At 54.3% G+C, this 20927-nt stretch overlaps 1 protein-coding gene across 8 annotated transcripts in view; it reads right to left on the reverse strand.

The window, feature by feature from the left end:
• ZMIZ1 (zinc finger MIZ-type containing 1) overlaps positions 1-20927 on the reverse strand; it is a 250401-nt gene that overhangs the window by 70213 nt on the left and 159261 nt on the right. Inside the window, exon 1 of one of the 8 annotated variants that reach the window (XM_054503122.2) lies at positions 1877-2184. The exons of 5 other annotated variants lie outside the window; for them this stretch is intronic. The gene's annotated coding sequence lies outside the window, so the exon portion shown is untranslated. Of the gene's footprint in view, positions 1-1103; positions 1609-1657; positions 1807-1876; positions 2185-20927 lie in introns of those variants that run through there. 2 more of the 8 variants (XM_054503124.2, XM_054503123.2) reach the window with 2 other exon arrangements.

Consider the following 20927-nt stretch of genomic DNA (forward strand, 5'->3'; position numbering starts at 1 on the left):
CGTAACATCTGGGGTCACCTGACTTCAGGATGGCACGGCCTTTTCACCCCAACTCACTCCTCAGCCAGATTTCTGACTCTCAGCCTGATTTCTCTCCTCAGCCCAATTTCTGTGGCCGCTCTCAAAGATGGGCCAATGAGAAGCACACTGGCACCAACTCCATGCCACCTGCCACACAAAGCCTTCCTGCTGGAAGAGCCATCAGCCCTGCTCAACACTCATCTGGCAGTCTGGCCTGATGGTCAAGGGCGAAGGGACTGGGTCCCCACTGTAGGAATGACAGTCTCCTGAAACCCATCTAAAGAAGTGCCAGCTGACCTCTCCTAGTTTCCCCCCAGAGGGCTTCTGGACCCAGGGACTGGTACCTATCTGCTGCCCACCGCACCATGGCTTGGCTTTTAAGACACCAATACCAAAACCACATGCTCAGGACCCCAGGCAGCCGCCTCTTAGCCCCTATCAAGGGGCTCTCTCTCCAAGGTCTTGTACAAGGTCCTCACAACCAGGCATCTCCTGAAAGGCTGCTTCCTGCCCTCTGGTGCAAATCCACCTCTCTCCTCTAGCCAGCTTGCCAACAAACACTTGTCAGAAGTCTATTCTGCACCCACCACCTTTACGAAGGGCACCCTGCCGCAATGGTGGCATCACCAGTGCCCATGGGGTCTCTAGGCGCTGGAGGCATCAGGGCTGCATTCTGACAAAGGAGCAGCTTGAAGTCGAGGACCCTCAGGCGCTGCCTCCGAAGGCATCCTGGCCGATTCTTATTTTTGCAGCGTGAGCCGACTGAGCACGGAGCCTCGTAAAATGTCTGCTGGAGAGCCAACACTTCACCTTCAGGGGCCTGGGTGGGGGCGCACTCTGCCCCCTGGCCCCAAAGAAAAATGAAGGCCCCGTCTGTGGGTACACAAAACCGGCCCGGTGCACGCCGGTGCCACTCTCCCGGCCAAGCCTGGGGCTGACACCATGCAGCACACGGCGCTACCCACAATGCACCGGCCCTCCTCTGTCACACACAGGCACGCACACTCAACCCCGCGCCCGGAGGGAGCCCAGGGCCCGGCCCGTGGGCGCCCAGGCGCCGACCCCTCCGGCCCCGCACTTACCTAGAAGTTGCACCGGTCGCGATCCCGCCCTGGCGCCCTCGGGGGCTTGGGGCCCGGCCGGCGGCGGCCGCGGCGAGCGACTCCGGGTAGGATTCAGCCAGCGCCGAACAAAGGCTGCGCGCAGGCAGCGGGCGCCGCCTGCATCCCCGCTCCGCGCCCCGGCGGCGGCGGCGGCGCGGGGGCCCGGGCGGGTCCGGCGCCCGCTCGCTCCGCGCTGCCCGCTCCGAGGGCGCTCCGGCTCCCGCGCTCCCGCTCGCTGCTGCCCGCCACCGCCGCCGCCGTCCGGCTACCGCACCGCACACATCAATTATTCATCGCCCGTCTCCAGCTTCCCGGGCGAAGCCAATCACAGGCGGAGGCTCCGCTAATGGGGCCGCCGCCGCCGCCGCCGAGGAGGCAGCCAGCCGCGCGCCCGGGCGCAAGCGACAGCCCTCCAGGGACAGGGATGGGCCGGGGGCGCGCGGGGGGCGGGGGCGCACGGGGCGCGCCGGAGAAACTTCTCACGGCCCGCGCTCTGCGCCGCGCTCGCGGACCCTGCGGGCGTGACTACCTACCCTGCGTATGCCCGCGTGGGGCTGGGGGCTCCGGGGGAGGCCAGGCCAGCCGCGGCGAGGGGAGGGGAGGGAGGAGGAGGAGGAGGAGCGCGGGAGGAAGATGAAAGGCGAGCAGACCTGCCTTGGCGTCTCCAGGGAGCCCCGGCTCGCGCGCGCCCTCCCCGCCCCGCGAGCCTCGCCGTCCGCACCCCCGCCCCCCAGCCCGCCGCCCGCACTCACTCGCGCGCGCAGACCGTCAGCCCAGCCACTTCGCTGCGAGGGAGCGCGAGCGAGTATGAATCGGAGGCAGCTCACATTTCAAACTTGCACGCAGGGGTGGTGCTGGTGCACGCCGCTGCCGAGCGAACGCACGACCCGACGAGCAGCGCTCCAGCCTCCGGGCGGGGGCGGCGACCAGGCCCCTTTCCTTCCCCCGCCTAGGCAATTAATTGGAAGCAACACTTGTGCGAGTGGGGCTCCCGGAGCGCTGTCGCCCGAGGAGGCCGCCGGGAAGGCGCTGGCGGTGGATGACTTCGGGTGTCTCCCGCGCCCCAGCGAATCCTCCCAAGTGGGCATGCTAATGAGGGTCCACGGCGGGGAGGGGGTGGAGGAGGGAGCTGAACTGGAGGGGGCCTCGGCCGGGGGAAGGGGAGGGGAGGGCGGGGCTGGGCATCCAGATTAAATCTCGGTTAAAAGGATTTTCGGAACGGGCTACGGGGTGGAGAAGGTAGGCGGCCCGGCATCTTACTTCCCTGACCCTGGGTGCCCTGGCACCCCCGGGATTCCCCGAGCGAGGGGCCCAGGACAGGGTGAACACGCGCACGTACGCTCCCGCTCCCCGACTTCGGGGAGTTCCTGTGACCAGGAGCTGGCGGCAGGAGGGAAGCCGGGGGCGGCTGCGCGAGGCCCTGCCCCGCCCCGGGAGCTGCTGCCTTCCTGACATTGCATCCTGTGGTGGCCGAGGCCTCTTCCTTCCAGCCAGTCTGTCACAAGGGCTCCGGGCTTTGAGCGCTTGCTCACCCCCCACCCCTCTGCCCCTCAGACACCCCTGGAAGCCCACCTGCTCTCCCACCTCCAGAGATCTTCGCCCCTCCCTCTTTCGTGGGCACTCCCTGTCATCATTACCGCCTCGGGAGAAACTGTATTTTATAGCTCCCTCCCCCAGCCCCACCCACCTGCCTGTGAAAGTTGCTTGCGTGGTGACCTAACTGCCCCAAACACTTAGGAAGGTAAGTGAGGCCCCATCATTCATCCCCAAAGAAGGGCAGCCATGACTGTCTTTAAAATCTCCTCTGTATTGGACTGCCGTGCCCTGCTGCCCTGGCCAACACCGGGAGCTGACCAGGTTCGCTGGCCTTTGAGGTGGCATCTCCTGACTCCATCCCCTCTTCTCAGCCTCAGCCTCTGGCTGGCCCCTAAACCTTCCTGCCGGCCCTGGAAGTGGCTGGGACAAATCACTTATCTAGAAATTATGTTCTTGCTCCTTGTTTGACATAAATCGTTAGCAGGCTCTAATCCCACTCACTGCCACTTGAAATATCGCTTTCAGGATGGCATTTGGAAATGCAGTTGTCATGGGCTTTCCCTCCGAGGAGCTGGTTAAATGGATTAATTCGTACTTCATAACTTGAGCCTTTTGGACACGAACTAGCTTCCTGCAAGAGAAATTAATTGGCATCCCCTTACTGGCAGGCCAACCCCAAGGCAGCCAGGGGAAGGACTTCCCTTCAGCTTTGCACAAATTCCAGGCTCTGCTTATTCTCACCTCCATCTTATCTCCTCGTAGGTTATTATGGCTTCTTTGGGGACTGTCATTTACTCACTGAGACATTCACTGGGGCCCTGCCCTCCCAAGCAGCACCTCAGGCAGGGGTCCAGTGAAGACTCGCCCATCTCCCCACTGCAGATCCTCCAGATGACTGACCTACTCTAAAGCCCACTGCTCAGCAAATGACACCCAGAAAACAGATGGAGTGGGACAATATGGCTCACATGTTCCAAGAGAACACTGAGATGGATGTACCTAAGATCTGGTTTCTACTGTTAATCTGGTTTTTAACAATGTCAGCACTTGGACCTCCATTATCCAGAATCCAAAGAGCCACTATCTGAAATAACCAGAACACAAACCCTTCCCCATTCTATGCAATGACAGTTCACTATTCTAATCTGATCCTTAGTGCTTTCTGAGCCACCAAAGACCCGCATGTTTGGGACTTCCAAATTCATTTTTGAAATATCCTATATGTGTTGGTACCATGTGGCCAGCCCCAGAAGCTGAGTTCAGCAAAACCACTTTGGTAGGTTGAGCCAGAATTTGGACTGGAATTGAGCAGAGGTTTATACCAGAGGGGGACAGACCTGTTGGCATTGCCCAGGAAACTTCAATAAAGACAATCTGCCAGTCTCCCTACCCCATCTCCCTGTTCTCCCAGGGACCCACTCTGGGAAGTCATAGGGTGGGGCTGGAGAAGAGAATTAATATACGCTCCTCCGGCTTGAGACCAGAGGTTTTAGACTTTCCCCAGGTAAGCAAAAAAAACAAAACAAAAAACAAAACAAAAAAAACAAACAAAAAAAGATACTCTTCACTAGGTTTACATAATTAGGAAAACAAATTGTTTTCAAGCATCCATTCACCAAACTGCATGGGAGGCCTTCAGGCCAAAGCTAGGGTTTTCAGATGCTAATTTCAAGGCTCTCTCTGGCCCACTTGGTTAGCAAACTCTTTCTAGTTACACGCCTCTGGTCTACAGAAATACGGGCACTCCGACCAGTCTCTGCTTCAGAGGGCTTTCTCCACTTGTTCCGAGTTCCAACTCCACTTCTTCAACTTCCAAAGATTTGCTCAAAAGCCTGGGGCCCAAAGCAGCCTGCTCCACCCCCTTGATAAGGATCTACAGCAAAGAGGCCGCAGACAAAGGCGCTCTCCACCTCAGCTCACAGGCACTCGGTGAGCTCTCTGAGTGACCTCCGCAAGGGGGGCATAGCCCCGGGGGAATGACTTGGGAGAGAGAAGAAAGGAAGAAGAAAGGGCGAGCTGCAGCCCCCGCGCTGCGGCTCCTTGATGAATGCCCGCCAGCGCTCGGGAGGCCTGACGGGGGGATCAATAGCGGGTGGCTTTTCTCGCGGGTGTTTGAACTCCTCCTGCCGTGGGCCCTGGCGAGGAGGAGCTGCCGATAAATCACGGCGCTGCAGCCGGGAAGGCGGTGGTGGCTTGCTCGGGAGAGCAAGGGGAGGGAGGATGCTTTACCCAGCTGGAGGAGCCTGCCATGCGGAGCCTGCCTCTGCAAGACCAACTGGGTGGGGTTGGGGTGGGGGCGGGTGGGCACCCCTTCCAGTCAAGCTGGGGGCGCAGACAGGGGCCTTCTCCAGGGCTCCCCTGTTTACCCACAGAGGGATGGGCCTCCTGGATCCTGTCCCAGCATTACCCAGTAAAAAGAATCAAGCTACCTAGGATGTAGGTCACCCAGGGGTCAAAGGGGTTCTGGGCCGGGTCACCTCCTGTATAAGGCTTTGTATAGTGGGAGGCCTGGGGGCTGAGAGGCCACTAGCAAGGAAAGACCAGCATACAAAAGCCAGGCTCCCTCTGACCGCTTAGAGGGAGAACAATGAAGCCAGGGACGGCTCTGCTGGGTGCTGGGTTCTGAGACACAGAGCTCTTCTTCAGGCAGGGTCTGCTGATTCAGCAGGGCTGAGCAAGGATCCTATGACTCGGAGATGTCACCCATGCGGGCGTAGGCGCTCAGAGGGAGGGTGAGGTGGACAAGGAGGCCCCAGCCACATGTCCACGTGAGAATGACAGGCATGAGCTCAGGCCCCAGGAGCTGCCTGGGCCATCCACCTTCACATCCCTGGTCCTTCTCAGGACACGTGGGAGTGTAGGACACACAATGGGCATTCAACAAATGGATGCACACGTACCGGGGACCTGGCATGGAGCAGCTGTCACACAGCCAGCTCAGTTGCCCAAGGAAAGCTCAAACAGCAGCCCTGGGCATGACACAACTCAGGGGCTCTGCCTCCAGAGACCCCTTCCTGGGGCTTCTGCCAACCTCTGAGGGGTCAGGGCACAAACTCTCATGTGTCTTTATGACACTGTTCTCTCTGTCCCCACTCCCTGTCCTCCCTCATCCTGGTCAACCTCCTCAAGTGTTCACTTAGTCTTTAAGATGAAAGGGACAGTTGCGGTTGAGCTCCTGGCCAATGCAGGCGTCCCCACCAGACCTCAGAACCCTTCCTGTGTCCACACACGGGGTCACAGAGCTAGGGGCCCAAGCAGGATCCTGGCCTCTGCTCTCCTGGTGTAATAAGCAGCTCATGGTTACAGAGAGCTTGCTGGTTGGCAGGCACACTTCCAGGCATTTTCCAAGTATTAACAATCCTCACCACCAGACCTTTCTGACAGGAGCTATTTCCACTGTACAGAAACTAAAACAGAGGCGCAGGGAGGTTTAGACAATTTGCCCAAGGGTTTAAATGACTTGGCAATCCAGTTCAGAAGTATGCACTGATAACCATCACATATTCCCAAGGTGGGACTCTAGGATCCACAGAAGGAAGGTGACCTCCAGGTCACACCGTCAATTAGAGCTGTGATGAGAGCTCATGTCCCCAACTCTGTTTTATATTCTTTCCCTCATACCACATTACAAATACTGAAATATTTCTTGCTTCACTGTGTTTCTTTTTAGAGTTTAGCATCTATGCATTTGTAAGCATTCGTGTGACATTTTGAGTTTGCTGGGGCTCCACCTGAGTGGGGGACAGGAACACGATGCACAGTGAGACCTCCATGCCTCTTAGCCTCCTGCCACTGCACCCGGCTCCCCTTCCTGGGCGTATCCTCCAGCAGGGCCACTCATCCTGGACCCAGGCTGCATTCCCAGAAGTCTGCATTTGGCTTCCACCCAAATCCTATAATCGTTTCATTTTGAAAACAATACCACCCCGTGCCCGACACCTCCACTCAGTACCTCTGAGAAGTTCTACAAGGGCAAGGTTACTGGGGTTCCAGGAAAGCATCCTGCCAGGCTGGAGGAGAAGAGAGGATTCCGAGGGGAGGGGGCACATGAACCAGACACAAAATGAACATTCAGAGGAGCCTGCTCTGCTACCTGCTCAGCCCCAGGCTACCGAGCGGGGAGGGGGCGAGGGGGGAGCTGGTAGGGCTTGGGGCTGCCCCCAGGGCTGGGGCGGAGACAGGAAGGAACTGGCCATGCTCTCCTGGAAAACTGAGGTGCTGCGGAGGGAAGGGAGGAGCCTGGATTTGGAGGCTGAGGCTCCGGAAACAAGTTCTGACTAGCTGGTGGCCCTGACGAGCTGTTAGGCTTTCAGAGCCTCGACTTCCTCCTTTGTAAAACAAGGGTGAGACCACCTAACACCAGGTCCTAGGAAAGACCAATTGAGAAGCCATGGTGTTAGGGAGTGAACTGTGTCCCCACAAAAAATGTTGAACTCCTAACCCCCAGAACCTGTGAATGTGACTTTATTTGGAAGGAAGTAGGGCCTTTGCAGATGACCACGTTAAGATGAGGTCATTAGGGTGGGCCCTAATCCATTAGAACTAGTGTCCTTATAAAAAGAAGTTTAGACACAGAGACATGCACGCAGGGACAATGCCATGTGAAGACTGAAGTTATGTTGCCACAAGCCAAGAAACTACCAGAAGCGAGGAGAGAACCTTGGAGAAGATCCTTGCCTAGAGCCTTCTGAGGGACCTTGGCCCTACTGACACCTTCCTCTGGGCTTTTAGGTCTCCAGAACTGTGAGACAGTGAATCGCTATTGTGTAAGCCACCCGCTGTGTGGCACTTTGTTATGGCAGCCTTAGCAAACTAAAATGGAGGATCCGTTAAAACGTAAGTCACAAAACATTCTTCTGCTTAAGACCCTTCCTCATGTTGCTCTGGCTCCGTTGGTGTAAAATGCAAGTCCTTGTGGCTGAGCCCCCGCGTGACCCAGCCTCCAGTCTCTGTCATCTCTCTGACCTCATTTCCCTCCAGTCCCCCTCGGCTTACTCTGGTCCAGCCTCGCTGCCCTTCTAGCTGTGAATGCACCCGATGCACCTCCAGGGGTTCTGCCAGGAATGCTCTTCTCTAGGTGGCCCCGGCTCCAGCCCCACATCCCCGCCTCCTGCAGGCTTTCCCTCGGGGGACCCCTTGACAGGGAAGCCCCCGCCACCACACTGACCACAACTCAGCACCCCCTGACATGCCTGTGAGTCTCCTGACGTGGCTTTCTCCTTAGCATTGTTGGCTAGTGTATTTCAATTATTTACCTTGTTTAACGCTGTCTCCCTCACTAAAAGGCAAGCTCCATGTCAACTGGGACTTTTGTCTGTTTTGGATGTGTTATATTGACAGTATCTAAAATATGCCAGGCAGATGCTTTATAAATATTAGCTGTATGAATGAAACAAGGACCAGCTGCCTGAATGAATGAGTGAACCAAGAATGATTGAATGCACAGTGAACAATCACAGCCTCTAAGGGTGTGTGGTGGCCCTGCTGCCCTGCCCGGAGCCTAGGTCTCCGACCTGCTTCCTAGAACCTGGGTTGTTTCTCAGGGGCAGGCAGCCTGTTCAGACAGGAAGCTCAGGCTGGTTAACAAAGGGGCTGCCGGAGGTGGCGAGGAGTGCGCCACCCAGGTCTCTAATGAATCTCTTCCCATTGATTTCTGGAGTCGCCTTTGAAGGGAAGAGACGGCAAAGGCAGCTCAAATGTCCGTGCCTCAGCAGTCCTGGGGTTTCATTGCTTCTCCCAGGACACAGCTTTGATGGGGGCTTCCGGATGGCCCCAGGGTTGGACTGACATAAGCTCTCTGCAGTTGGAAATGCAATTTGCCTTCCTGCTGGACTGTCTGTCTGCCTGCCTGGCTGTGCAGCACACCTCCCTGTCTGGGCTGGAGCAGCCAAATTCCGTTCCTGATGCTTCCCAGACAAAGGCTCACAAGGCAGCTGAGCACAAAGCTTCCACTTTGCAGCGGAAGAAAGTGAGGCTCACTTTGGGAAAAGATTTGGGGCCACTCACACACTCTGGCCCAGGCTGCAGGACCAGGCAGGGCTGCTATACCAGGTGTCCCAGCCACCATTGGACCCATCGTGCCTGGAAACCATGTGTGGCCTATTCCTTCCAGCCCCTTTCTTGACAGAGCCTCTACTTATCCATTTGGAATCAAGCCAGCTCAATCGACATCAGAGTACAGAGGCCCTTGTTTCCCTCTTCAAATGAGGAAACTGAGGTTCAAAGAAGAGGCAGGGATTGCCTCCAGTCACATGGCAAATTAGTTGTAGAGCCAGGACTAGAACCCCAGACTCCTGGCTTGTTCCACGGCCCCAAGCTGTCTATCCTGGTACTGTATTCCTGCCAACTGTAGCGTCCAGGGCATGCCCTGCAAACTGCAAAGTGCTAGGCAGATATGCTCTTCTAAAGGACTCTTGCCCATCAGTTGCCTCTTTTTCCCAGCACAGTGTGGGATTCTGATGGGATGGGTCCATCCTACTCGGTACCGCCTGCTCACAGGGAGGTCGGGGCTAGACCTGGACTTGTCAGCTCTTTCCCTCACCTACTGTGGGAGTCACATGCATCCTGAAGATGGGTAGGTGAACCTGATTTGGGCTCAAAGAAGGAAGGAATTTCTGACAGTCAGGGCTGCCAGGGAGTAGTAGGGAGCAGCCTCTCACCTGAGGCGTATGAGCTGAGGATGGAGAATTGCAGAAGAGACCCTGTACTGGTGGGCTTATGGCTTCTGAGGCCTGCTGTGGGGCGCTAGGAGAGGTAAAAGGAGAGGAGAGGTGGTTGAGAAGCAAGCCCGAGCACCTCGGTGTGCTCTGGGCAGCAATTGCGCAGTTTTAGGAACCTCCCAAGCCCATGAAAGTTTGCCAGGAGTCCTTCATCACCCGGTGCAGCCTTCCTGCCTTCCTTTCATCACCTTGTGTGAGAGGAGGTTCTCCGGGTGCCTGCTCCCTTCCAGCCCCTTGTTCCTCGTCCATGGCAGACGAGGGGAGCCGGTGGCTTCCTCCATTCCCCAGTGTGGTCCCAGGTGTCCCCCACCTCCAGGGGCTCTGGACATGAGCTGACAGGCTGCATAGGAATGTCTGGGGGAAATCCAAAGGTGGCCGCCAGGGCAGGGCAAGAAGTGGGAGGCCTGATGTTGAAATCAGGGCCTGCAGAGCTGAGCTCACAGAACTGTGTGCTCCTTGGCCCAGGAGGCCAAGTCTCCAACTGAGGCAGATGCTACCTGGAAAGGGGCTTGGGAGCTTGCTGTGTGACCAGGTGCAGGTCACTGTCCCTCTCTGGACCCTAATCCCCTCTCCCCCAGTGAAGACATCTAGTGTAGATGCCATACCTCTCTTTGCTGCCGGGGGCACTGGCCTCCCCAAGTCTGGCTGGGTAGGCTCCAGGAAGAAATGTCATTATTGAACTGACTCCTGCTAATTCCCTGTAAAGGCCGGAGTAGGCTGACGGGTGGGCCAGGCAAGAGGTCTACAACACACATCATTTTGTCAAGGCAAAGACGCTGGTTCCAAGGTGGCAGGCCCTCTATGGTTCCATTTTCCTATATTTATTTGTGGTTTATCTGTTAAGTATGTTTATCTATTAAGTATGTTAAATGTTTCTTGCATGACTAATGGATATTCACCAAGTTATCCCACAGTGGTGGGATGTCAGCTTTACTTTCTTTATAATTTTCTGTATTCCTTGATTGTCCTACACATAGTATGTATTATCTTCGTACTTACAAGAAAAATTCCATAAAACCACTTTCACTTCAGAATGAAATCCAAAGTTAAGACCTTTTTCCTGGGAAAGGTGCTGTGTACCATCCTCAGAACTGGTAGTCAAGAGTCAAGCATAAAACAGCCATGTCACCACCTGTGCTTCCAAGGCCCAGGGAAGGGCGTGGGCACGAGGCATTGCTGGGGAGTCACCTCTGCTTCTCTCGCTCCACACACGGCACACTTCCACCCCAGCAGACTGGTGTCCTGGCAACTGCACCAGCCTCCAAACTATGTTCTCTGCCTCTAGCACCCAGGTCCCTCCTCTACCTGCTGAGGCAAATCTGACCACATCATCCCTTGTCTAAAACATTCCTTCGCTCCCCAGGGGTGTCAAGATCAAGTTCAAGCTCCTTAGATTGGCATTCAAGGCCTCAGATGATATGGTCCTTACAAGTGTCATGCCTGGTCTCCAGGAGGGCCATCTTGCTGCCCTCAGCCTGGGTTGCTCTCGCCTGACTCCCCCGGCAAGACCCTTAAAGACATATATACACTCTGGTTTGCCCAACTTCACTGGAGCCCCTGCTCTCCCAAAGATCCATATGCCGATCAAAGTGTTGGGCAGCAGCTGGGTGCCAGCCTGCAGCTAGGAGGGGAAACTGCTGCAAATCCAGGGGTGGCAGAGGGAAGCTGAGGCCACCCCCCCACCTCCCTACCAATCTTTGGGCTTTTCCAGGGGATGAGGAGCCAGGCCTCTGCTGATGAATTTGAAAGGGAAGGTGAGCTGTGGGCCAGCAGTCTGGGGTGAAGCTCTCCAGAAGGGGAAAAAAATCAGGCATGGTGATCTCAGCCCTGGGGATGCTACAGTTTGGGGTTGCTGTGGTCTGAGTGCTTGTGCCTCTCTAAGTTAACGTGTTGAAATCTAATCCATTGAGATGGTACGAAGAGCTGGGGCCTTTGGGAGAGGATTAGGTCATCAGGAATACACCTTCATGAATGGGACCAGTGCCTTATGAAAGAGGCTTGAGGGCGCTCTTTGCACCTTGTGCCATGTGAGGACACAGCCAGAAGGTGCCATCTACGGGGAGCGTGCCCTCACTGGACATCAAATCTGCCAGAGCCTGATCTTGCCTCCGCAACAGGGAGTGATCAATTGCTATTGTTTGTAAGTTACCTAGTCAAAGGTATTTTGCTATAGCAGCCTGAACAGACTAAGGCAGGGGCCAAGCAATGCTGCCTGTTCCCTGCCTCAGTCTCCCCAGCTGCAATGCAGGATGCAGGCAGTATTCTGAGAGGCACAGTGGGAAGGCCCAGCCCTGGGAACCAAGCCAGTGCTTCTGCTGCTCCCCCTCAACAAGGGGAGCCCACACCCCCCTTGGGCCCCAGACAAACCTGGGAGTGTGGTGTGTAATTGAATTTGGCCTAATTACCTAATTGCACTGAGGAACAACCAGTACTGACAGAGGCCTTGGTGTCGGGGGGCGTGGCTGGAAGCCAGGAGCCAAGAGGCAGCCTCCAGATTCCCCAGGCATTCATGGAACCAGTACTGGGCATCAGTACTTCCTATCACTTAGCTCCTTGGATGCTTGGAACCCTGGGGGCAGGTGGTGCTGTTCCCATTCCACAGATGAGGAAATGAAGGCTCAAAGTGGCACACCTTGCACAGGGACACCAAGTCAGAAGAAGCAGGAGGGGGTTTAGCTCACATTCCTTCCGCACCTGCACTTTAATATTTTCGTAAAGCTGAAAGGAGAGGATGTGCATGCAGTATTTTGCCCAGCATATAAAACATGGTAACTCCTTAATTGATTGGCAGCAGTAGTAGGATGATGTTAGGGTTTCACATAAAGGGATGGTGGCAATAATAGCAGAAGTAATGCCAGCCTCGCCCCTGATACGATGAGGGATGCTGGGAAGATTGTGTCCCCCACCCTGTGTCAGTCTCTTCTCAGATTAAACTGGGGCTTGGGCTAGGTGATCCTCAAAGCCCTCTACACTCTGACATTCATGTCAGAGAGGAACAGTAACGATAATGTAACACTACTACCAATACTTATTATGTATACCTATGAATTATTATGTACCTGTGACCTCCAAAAATACACCGTCCTCCTGCTTCCCCTTTCCTGTCCAACACACAGTATCCTCCTTCCCATACCAGCCATATTCCTCCCATAAGTGATTTTTTGAGGGGTGCAGGGGTACCACTCACTCACCTATTCTGTCTCAGTCATTGGGATGTAGCAAACAAGACACTGAGTTTTCACTACATGCAGGGCACAGTTTTCCCTTATATCCTCCCATTTAATCCTCAACGCAGACAGCACCAAGTGAGGGTTACAGTTAGCCCCATTTCCTGATGCAACAGCTGAGGATCAGAGAGGTTAAGTCAGTTCCTTAAAGTCACACAGCTCTAAAGCAGGAGAGCAGGAGGCAAGCTCAAGGTGGCCAACCTCCACTAGATTCTCCAAAAACTGACCCTCCTCCCATCAGTCATGGGTCCATTGTTCCTCAAATGATTTCAGCCCAATGCCTCCACTGGCTGGCCACCCAAGAGCCAGCCTTAGTCTCACCGGACTAGCTGCACAGGAGTGGTCAATAGCATTAAAAACACCAGGCATGATCGGGCACGGTGGCTCATGCCTGTAATCCCAGCACTTTGGGAGGCTGAGGCAGGTGGATCACCTGAGGTCAGGAGTTCGAGACCAGCCTGGCCAACTTTGTGAAACCCCATCTCTACTAAAAATTGTATTTTAGCCAGGCGTGGTGGTGTGTGCTTGTAATTCCAGCTACTTGGGAGGCGGAGATAGGAGAATTACTTGAACACGGGAGGTGGAGGTTGCAGTGAGCCAAGATCGTGTCACTGCACTCCAGCATAGGTGACAGAGTGAGACTCCGTCTCAAAACAAAAAAACAAAAAAAACAAAAAACAAAACCAAAAAAAACCCCACTAGGCTTCCTAGGCTGGGCATGGTGGCTCACACCTGTAATCCCAGCACTTTGGGAGGCCGAGGCGGGAGGATCACCTGAGTTCAGGAGTTCAAGACCAGCTTGGTCAACACAGTGAAACCCCATCTCTACTAAAAATACAAACACTAGCCATGGTGGTGGTTGCCTGCAATCCCAGCTGTTGGGGAGGCTGAGGCAAGAGAATCACTTGAACCTGGGAGGCAGAGGTTGCAGTGAGCTGAGATCGCGCCATTGCACTCCAGCCTGGATGACAAGAGTGAAACTCCGTTTCAAAACAAAAACAAAAACAATAACAAAAACAAAGAACTCCAAGCTTCTTGCGGAATCACAAGTGCTGGCAGTTCTGGGTGTGTGTCACGCATGGCCTCAGGTGGCCCCTGTGTAGCAGCTGTTCCCTTGGTGGGGCTGGGCACTCTGGTGCCCCTGATCACTTCTGTATCTTCAGTGAGATGCCATCTTTGTGTCATCTGCCTAGCTGTGTGGACATGTGACTCTGACACAGAGCAAAGGCACCCCAGGAGGAGGCACGTGACCGGAACCGTAAAACCTAGCCTAGCCCAAGCAGGGCATGAGCGCCCTCGGAGGAGGGGTCCACACCCTGGGCCTTGACCCATGGGGCCACCTTGGCATCTGTGTCCTCCTTCTTTAGAGGGGCAGTGTCTTTCTTCTCTTTTGTTTTTCTCCTCCCACAGTTCTCTTTCCATTTGGAGAGGGAGGAGAACCAGGCACAGAGGCCCTGTCTCCAGGGTATGACACTCAAATCTCTCCCTGGAGACCACTGGGACACCTGCGCATCCTCGCGCTTCCACATGGGCGGACAATCAAGCACAGGCACCACCTCCACCACATCCAGCATGCTTCGGAGCGCTGGCTTCCCGGCTTCCCCAGGGAGCTCAACAGCGAACCACTTTCCCGCCGTCTGTGCAGGGAGGAGTTCCCGTTTTCTCTCTTCTGAGACCCTTTTGAACAGACATGGACCCTGCACACAGGCGGGCCCCTCGCCTCCCGGCAGACGCTTAATTGAGAGGAAGTGATTCTAAACATCTGGGGTGCACATCTGAGAGTGGGCTCAAGACCACACGGAGCCTGGAGGAAATGGGAATGTATGCAATGATGTCACTTCCTTGGCTGAGGGTCCTCAGGAGGGGGCAGAGCTAAACAACAGCAGGCATTTCTGGGGGCGTGGCCCAGGGCTGGAGCAGGGCAGCAGCCTGTGAGCAGACAGCCGGCCACCTAGAGCAGATGCTGCAGATGACCCCGGCAGAGCCGAGCAGCAGGACCTGTGGTGCACGGAGCAGTGGTCCCAAGGGGAAAGGGGAGAGACAAAGGAAATGGGGGAGAGAGGGAAAGGAGGAGAAAGGAGACGGGGAGAGTGAAAGAGAGGAAGGAGAAAGGGGGGCGGAGAGAGAGAGAAAGAGCCAAAAGGACAGAGGCAGAGAACTGTTTTGCTCAGCCGGAGCCTCCCAGGGCAACCCACGGAGGAGGGCAGCGTCCCCACACAGGGTGCAACGAGCCAGTTCTGATCCTGGCTCAGTCCTTCCCTAGCTGTGTGACCCTGGGCAAGGGACTTAACCTCTCTGAGCCTCAGTTTCCTCATCTGGAAAAGAAGCACAGGGGATCCCCGTTGCGGGCTGTTTTAAGTCAAGGGGCTCACCTATGTAAACTGATGGCAGATGACTATCCCCTCACTGTCCCAACCCAGTCCAGGTTGGAAACTTCCTGCTGGAAGTGGCTGGTCCCGCCTCTCTGCTTCCCCACCCCACAATGTGGTTCTGTGTTGTGGGTCTGTTGACACCATCTTTTCCTAAGCATGTCCCTGCCGGGTCTGGGTCTGTGAGCTCCTTTGGGAGTACAGGGTTCCCTAAGTACAGATCACAGAGTCTAAACATAATAGCTACCCATGAGCTTACGTTGAAGGGGTGAATTTAGCTTATCCTGTGCGCTGAGTTTCTGCCGTCATTATAATTATGTGCCTGTTTGAAAGGCAGACTGCTAATGTTTCCCCCTAGTAATTCCTGTTTCCTGCAGAGACAATAGTGTCTCTTCATCCCAAACAGGTGAGACTGGGTCCTCTGGAATTCCCTACAGGAGTCCAGCCCCGGGCAGTGTTTCTCACCTGGCCAGCCTCAACAAGCCAGGAAGCTTTCCTAGGAATATAATGAAGCATCTGTTAATAACTCTTCAAGGAAAGCCATGGCCAGACTTCCCGAGCTCTGGTTTCTGTGTCTCTCTGGGCCCAGAACAGCACAGGCAGCCGGTAAGGAGGCTCTGCTTCCCTCCAGCCATCTGCCTGGCCACCGCCCTGTCCCCAGTGAGGGGAATTACCACCTTGCAGAGTTTCCACTGCAAAACACAAACACCTGGTTGCCTGGGCCGCACCTTGTCAGGGTGAGGAGATCCAGATGGTCCCTGGAGAGACAGCTGGGTTACTATGGAAACAGAATTGCTGCTGCTCCAGCCAGGAGAGCTGGATTCTAGATCTGTGGGACCCCAAGCTCAGAGGAGAGAGTGATTTGCCTACAGTCACATAGCAAGTAGGTCTCAGAGCCTGGACTGTAAAGCAGGACTTCAAAATAATCAGAACTATTACATGCAGAGCCCTCATGAGATGACAGTTTATGCTACATACTTGGTACCTATCATTTCATGAGAGGCTGGGAGATAAGGCCGGAGATACATATAGCATGGAAGTTGCAGAGCTAAACCAGGCCCACGTCAGCCTGCTCTTGAAGCCCAAGCTCGGGTCCCTGCCCTAGGCTACCCCCAATTCTGGTTTCCAGCACTGGGCTCTACATAGCCTGAGACTAGCACCATACCAGAAGCTAGTTGGCCCTGACTCAGGGACCACTGAAATGGTGGAGGCAAGGAGGGGCTAGGGGCCTGCAGGCAGAGACCCATTTCCAGGGCCTGAACCTCCACCTCCGAGCCCTTGCTCTGCCATGCATGCTGACCTGGGCAGCTCACAGGGGCAAGAGGGCAGGGGTCTGTTGGCCTGAGCCTTCCTCCCTGCCCCTGTGTGCCAGATGGGCCCTGGGAACAGGCAAGAGGCACATTCACAATGAGTCTGATCCCAGGGAAGGAGGAAGAGAAGAAGGCACAACCACGGAGAAGAAGGAGGACCATATTTGGAGTTGGGGCAGGCCCAGGTCCACACCCCTCCTCCCCCAATCTCTTGATTCTTCCTTCTTCTCTTCAGACTCAAGGGCCCACACATCCATCCACTCAGAGCTATGTCTTCACTCATCCCTCGCCTTGTTATACAAAGGGTCGAGCTACTTTGGACAAGTGAATAAATCTCTTTGAGCGTCAGTTTCCTAATCTATAGAATGGGTTGGATTCTCACGAGGATCATAAAATACCCAGCAGCAATGCATGGCATGAAGCAGTAGCTCAATAAATGGTACTTTAAATGTTACTTTCTCTTCCTCCTATTCCTCTTTGAATAATTTTGAACTGGGCTGCTGGGAAGACTTGGCGAGACAGAAGCCCTCAAGGTTTCCCTCACCCAGGGCACAGACAGGATGGGAATGGTGAGTCAGAGGCCTTCAAACATCCCTTGCCCAGGGCACAGACAGGGTGCTGTGGGCCCTGTCCAGCCTCCCTCTGCCAGCTCTCTACTTTCCCCTTCTGCAGGGCTGCCTGCCTCCTGCACAGTGGCTCAGATTCTTTTTTGGGGAAAGGGGGGATGCATTCTTAACCCCATTTACATCTCTGCTGTCTTGGAGACCCCATTTACCCCATCTTAGTTAACAGGGTCCCATTCATCTCCACACCCTTGGAGGTGGCGTGACTGGCATTTACCTTGGCCCTACTTACACATAAGGGTTCCATATTTTTACAACACTAGGTTTTGTGCTACCTCCAGGTATGAGAGGCATTTCAGAGAGCATGGATGCCAACACGCTGGAATAAAATTTCTCATGCACATACAGCATGTCCTATACACCTGGCCCTGTTCCAAGCACTGTATAGACCTTAACTCACTTAAAGCCTACGATGTAGGCATTATTATAATCCCCTTTTGTCAAACGAGAGAACCATGGCACAAAGGAGTTAACTGACTCTTCCAAGGTCTCAGAACTGGTGATTAGGGGGCTGGGCGGGATTCACACCCAGACAGGCTGCTCCAGAATCCATGCTTTTTAATGACCACTCTTCTCTATGAAACAGCTGAATGGCTTCTGGAAAAAATATTTGAAATTGGGGCTGACCCAGCCTCTCTGCTATTCATCATCCATGGGACCCCTGACTGTTGAATGAGCCCAAAGATGGGAGGGTGTTTAACCTACCAGCAAGGACAAATCATTGTCAAACACTTAAGGCCTCCACTTGCAAGCAGTTCAGGTGATCTTTGGCAGCTCTCAAATCATTACTGTGTCTTTCCCAGGACTTCATTTTAACCTGTTCATAAAGAGCAGGGGCAGCTGGTGGCTTTGGGGTTGAATATTCTTGTTTGGATCACAATTCTGGCTCTTTTTGGCCGGAAAGCCCTGGTCAAATTATTTAATTTATCTAAACTTCAGTTTCCTCATCTGTAAAATGGGGTAGACGTGAGTACCTGGGATCACCATGTGGGATAAGTGAGTTCATGGATACTCAAGGCAGTGCCTATTACAGAGAAAATGCAGAACTTTATGTTGGTTGCATCATGACTGAAAGGGGCTAGGAATCAGATCTTTTCCTAATCCAGATGCCCTTCCCCGACCTGTCCTGGCTCTGTATGTCTAAAGAGGCAAAACTAATGATAACCGTACTGTCATTAATGCCTATCTGTCTGTCTAACCCAGAAGGTACATACTTTGGTATTTACAAGGTATTTACAAGGCTGTGGCTTGCAACACTTGGTTAAAACGTTTCACAACCAGCCTGCCCGCCTTCTGCTGAGGCCCTGCTCCATTTCACTCTCACACCCTCGAATCCCCTGAAATCCCTCCTTTGGGGGTGAGAATGCTAAGCTCCATCTTAAAACCAAAGCTCTGGCTTCCTTGATCCTCTTACCTGGCTCTTTCCTCTACAGAATTAATTGCTGCCAATGGCTTTATTAACTCCTTGGGCAGCCATGGCATCCTCAGGGCAACCTGGGGCAGTGCTGGTGGAGGTTGTTTCGGCAGGACCCTGTCCTGGGTGCACCGGTGGGTAGGGTGGCTAGAGGCAGATGCAGGAAGGCTCGGGAAGGCAGGCATGGTGATACCTGTGGCCCTGCATCTCCAGAGAAGCTGTTCCAGCTCCTCGGGGGCACCACTGAGTCCCTGGTGACCTGCAGGGATGGCCTGGCCAGAGCTCTGGTCCCACTTCTGCCCTTGCCGAGACCACCTCCCCACCCCTCAGAGCCTCCATTTTTCCCTTAAAATGGGAACAAGCTCATCTGGAGGAGTCACAGGGTTGGACATGGAAGGGAGGGTGAAGGGCTGTGTGGCCTGCATGGTTACTGCCATCTCCCACCCACAGAATGGGAACATTCACTTATTTCAAACCAGGAGAGAAGGGACTGTGTGTATTGCATGTATATGTGTTTGTAGGCCCTGTGCTTAGCATGGGGTGGGCCTGGCACAAGAAGCTTATCATCCCTCGCCCTTAAAATTCCAGTTTAGTATTTTTTATTTTAAGAGGCACTCTCACACCCACGGCCTCATCATTCTTCCTGCAGCCGTGAAGGCAGAGAAATGGTGTAGATGGACAGACTAAGGATGAGATGGCTGCTGGGCAGGGCACAGCCTACCCCGGGCCCCGGAGCCTCCTTCAGAGCTGCACTTCTTAACTACGGCACCCTCAAGTGTGGTCTAGGTGATATGGCCCCCCAGGTTGCTTAGGTAGTCACAGGTCCCAGTGGGAGAACCACTGCAACCTCAGCTGTCTTTCCATCTTTGGGATGCTGTTGTTTCTAAGAAGAGAGGCTCAGTAGTTTGGTGCTCACAGGTCTTTAAGCCTTTCCTAAACTCCTTCACCCCTCACCTCCCCTTTTTTTTTAATTAAAAAAATTTTTTTGTAGAGATGTCTCACTATGATGCCCAGGCTGGTCTCAAACTCCTGGGCTCAAGTGATCCTCCCACCTCAGCCTCCCAAAGTGCTAGGATTACAGGGGTGAGCCACTGCATCCGGCCATCACCTCCCTTTCTCAATAGCAGAGAACTGGCTAACCCTCCATCACTGAGCAGTCACCTATAGCTAAACTAGGAGACAAGGTATGGTTTCTATTGTCTTTATTTTGGCAGTTTCTGAATATGGTAAGGGAGACTGATCTGCCATTTAAGGAAGCAATATAAAATTTCCTTTAAGAAATAATAAGAACTCAATCTTAATACAAGCGGTACTGAAATACAGCAGAGATGATGAGGGTGTGATATCAGTGACTGAGTCTGGAAAGCATCTCGTTGCAGGCACTGTGGGTGCCTCTTCTACACAGCCTCTGCTTACTGCATGCACCGGGACTCTGCCTGGGCGTTTTCTGCTAACTCGAGTGCCAAGGGTTCATCCACCTGCTCCCCGACCTCAAGCTGACCTTGCCCAATAATGGTGGAGAGATGGTGAAGAAATGCCTCCTCCTCCTCGCCTCTCAGGTGGGTAAAGGGCACATTCTAGCTGCCAGCACTCCCAGCAGGACTGAGCCCCAGGTGTCCACAGCAGGTTACATGCTTCCTAACCACTCTTTTCACTGACTTCCTTCCCTTCCCCATCTCATTTCCTCCACTTCTCGATCAGTGCTTTCTGGGATCCTCCTGAAGGAACAACTTGCACTGGAATCCTCACTGCAGGCTCTGCCTGTGGGAACCCACACTCAGACACACATCATCTAGTTGCAATGCCTGCAGCAGCCTGGCCTTCCCCTATTACAGACCTCGTTAATCCCTACTCCTACTCACTGTGCAGATCCCCTGTCCCAATCAGGTGGCTGTGGGGCGGCATAGGGGGTGGGCTGCTGAGGGCCCTGGTGACAGAAGCAGGCCCTTCTTAGGGTCCCATCCTCCAGGCTCCCCTCTCATTTTGGACAGGCCTGGAAAGCAGGTACCCACTGGCTCGGCCCAGGGTGTCCTTGTGTACACCCCCGCTCTGTGGGCAGGGGGGCCAGTGATGAGCTAATCCCCCAGATGAGAGGTCTGTCCCCTGGAGCTCTCGGGGAACCAGAGAGGGCTGTGCTAGGAAAACTGCTGAGCCAGCCAGGAGCTGCCTGCTCTCCTCACCCTGCCCCTGCCAACTCCAACCAAACTCTGAAGAAACCCATGACTGCTGCTGCTTCTGCTTAAAAACAGAAAGAAGAAAATGTGGGAAACAAAGAAAAGAGTCACCCTCCGGCCCCATCCAGATAGAGCCATTACTTGTAAGTTGACATTTTGGTATATTCTCTTCTGGTGTCTGTGCCTAAATACATGTACATTTTGTTTTTGCACCTGGCTGGGATCATACTAAGTCTAGCACTTTGTTATCCTTCTAGAGAGTTAATATTACACGTAAGCATTCCCACATAGTCATCATTCTTTGGAGACCTCATTTTAATGGCCGTAGAAATAGCCTGGAAGTTGTTTCCACATCTGCCCTTTCTCATTCTGGGCATGGCAGAGCCCCTCCCCACTGCTCATTCCTGGAACCCCAGGGACCATCACAGCTG

This window comes from Pongo pygmaeus, chromosome 8, assembly GCF_028885625.2.
Source record: "Pongo pygmaeus isolate AG05252 chromosome 8, NHGRI_mPonPyg2-v2.0_pri, whole genome shotgun sequence".
NCBI classification, from domain to species: Eukaryota; Metazoa; Chordata; class Mammalia; order Primates; family Hominidae; genus Pongo; species Pongo pygmaeus.